Here is a 2,649-nt window from a genome sequence, read left to right as displayed (position 1 = left end):
TATGTGGAAAAAATATCAGGGGGAAATAAAAAAAAAGTCTAATCAACCAAAACTTTCGCGATCCCCATGCAGAACCTCCGTGGACCCCCTTGGGGTCGCGGACCCCCTGTTGAAGACCTCCGCTCTATAGCAGAGGTCAAGGATTAGTAGACCAGGGTCCGGATCCGGACCCACCTGCTGGCTAATCTGGACTCAACCTGATTTAAAACATTAATAAATTACTACAGATTGCCCGACAACTGTATCTAACTTCACTTGTGCCGCTTCTCCTGTTAATATGGTAAAGCCCTCCGGAGCGTCTGGGACTAGGCTACACGTGACACAAATTAGCCAATGAGCTGTGTCAGTCTGGGTCGCTGCTGCAAGCTACTTTTAGACACAGCAGGCAAACCTGTGGCAAGCCGGGCGATGGGAAAGAATTAGACGAGAAAAAAAGAGCAGAGAAACTGTGGCCTGCTTGAAAGGCTTGGATAACTAGTGACACAAAGGTGAAATAGCGTGCTCAAAGATGACCCTGCACATTTTGAGTATGTTTGGCTCAACCTACTGCTGTGAAGCAGAATCCCCCGCCATAAATAAGATCAAAAATAAATATCGATCCATGCTCACGAATGAGCTCCTTGATATGTGCTTGAGAATGGCTTTGTCTCCATTCATACCCAGGTTTAAAGCCTTGCAGGGCAACGTAAAGCCCACTGCTCTCATTAAGCCATAAAAAAAGAAAGAAAAAAAATCAAACCGTCAGTTCAGGTGTTTTATAAAATATGTGAATCAGGAAATTGGCTAAATACCAAGCTGAACGATTTTTGTTCTCTACTTAAAAAAACATCTTAGATTTTAAATTTGGACCAATGTTTTTTTATTTAACAAAGTCATTGTATAACATGGATGCACAAACACCTAATTTTCTTTCAGTGTTAAATTCAGTTTAAAGTAACAGATTACAGATAAAAATTTCTCCGGACCTTTACTAGTTGTTGATTTTCTTTATTCGGACCATGCTGATTTTTTATTGGTTACCCCTGCTGGATAGATGCAAACTACATTTTGTTGCTTTATACTTGTTACAATGTAACAAAAATAAAGTTAAATTCTATTCTATTCAAATAATTGTTAAAAATTGGGGACAAAAATCTAATTAATTGCATTATCTAAAGCCTCTGATCTGTGCCTTAAAATTTAAATCCTGCATATCCTTCTTGATACCAGCTGAGCTGCAGGGTTTCTTAAGAGCCCATTATGGAGATCAAAAGGTTAGGTTTAAATAGAGTCTCTTTCACACTCACTCTTTGAGTAACCAGGGTAAGGGTTTTACATTGACCAATTTCTTCATGTTTCGTTTCCTATAAATTATCTGTAGCTATGTCCTGGGATAAAAAAAAAAAAGCCTTACACAGGTGCCTGATGGGAATAAGCTTGCTTTCATGTTTATACAGCTCCAACATTGCCATTACTACCAAAAAACATGAGTATAATTTAAATAGCAATTGTCTAACATTAAGTAGCACCCATGAGGTGAAAGGAAAAGTATTCAAGATATGCAATACCTCGCAAGTCAATAAGCACTTGAATTTTTTTGTAAATGTCTTTCCAACATGGAAGATATTACCCTTTTTTCAATGTTATTGGAAATTCAACATGGAACCTTATGGCAAAAAACTCAGAGGATTTAGAAAAAAAGAGCTGCTGAATATGTTAGTGAAGATTCTTAGTCATCCAGGTCATAGTCATTCCAAAAAAGAAAGTTAAAAACAATCCACTGGACTCTGTTTCCAAGCTGGAAGACATTTTGCTTCTCATTCAGGAAACTTTTTCAATTCAAAATGTCAGGAATAACACTGAGTTCGAGATTTTGTAGAGTAGCCTATCAAAACCTTGTTTTGGTTTTGAAAACATGCAAACTGAAATTGACGAAGGGGTCCACCCCTTTGTTGGCCTGGCTCAATAGGCAAGGTATTCTGCTCTAATGTACAGGGGTTGGGGTTGCGATGATAGAGGGAAGTGATTAACTCAATTGCTGCATTGTAGGTTTTTGAAAGCTGAAATCTCAGTCCACTCCCTGGACTAAGATTGTATTTTCTTTCTTAACATAGATGGCTTCTTTCAAGCCATTCTCAAACCACCTATTTTCTTTGTCCAAAATGTGAACATCCTGGTCCTCAAAAGAATGTCCTTTGTCCACAAGGTGTAGATGTACCGCACAATCTTGTCCCGAGGAAGTAGTTCTTCTGTGTTGGGCCATGCGTCTGTGGAGAGGTTGTTTGGTTTCTCCAATATAAAGATCAGAGCATTCCTCAATGCATTGAACTGCATATACCACTCCGCTCATATTCGGTCTAGGGTTTTTTTCTTTAGGATGAGCTAGTCTCTGTTTAAGGGTCTTGTCTGGTTTGAAATATACTGAGATTTTGTGTTTGGAGAAAATCCTCCTGAGTTTTTCAGAGACTCCAGCAACATATGGGAAGGCGATGTTTTTGCGTTTAATCTTCTCACCGTTATGTTCTGCTGCGTGTCTTTTGGATTGTATTGCTGATTTGACAAACACCCAGTTTGGATATCCACAGGTTTGAAGAGCATCTTTGATATGCTTCTGCTCTTTATGCTTTCCAAGTTTTTGCTAGTTTTTGTAGGGACATGCTCTGCCCGGTG

At 39.0% G+C, this 2,649-nt stretch overlaps 1 protein-coding gene across 2 annotated transcripts in view; it reads right to left on the bottom strand.

Moving 5' to 3' along the window:
• Positions 1-2,649, bottom strand: part of LOC107084522 (neuronal acetylcholine receptor subunit alpha-7-like) — a 66,634-nt gene that overhangs the window by 46,080 nt on the left and 17,905 nt on the right. The window lies entirely within an intron of this gene.

The sequence above is a fragment of the Cyprinodon variegatus genome, unplaced genomic scaffold (assembly GCF_000732505.1).
Source record: "Cyprinodon variegatus isolate N-32 unplaced genomic scaffold, C_variegatus-1.0 Scaffold102, whole genome shotgun sequence".
NCBI classification, from domain to species: Eukaryota; Metazoa; Chordata; class Actinopteri; order Cyprinodontiformes; family Cyprinodontidae; genus Cyprinodon; species Cyprinodon variegatus.
This window is presented reverse-complemented; position numbering and strand designations above follow the sequence as displayed.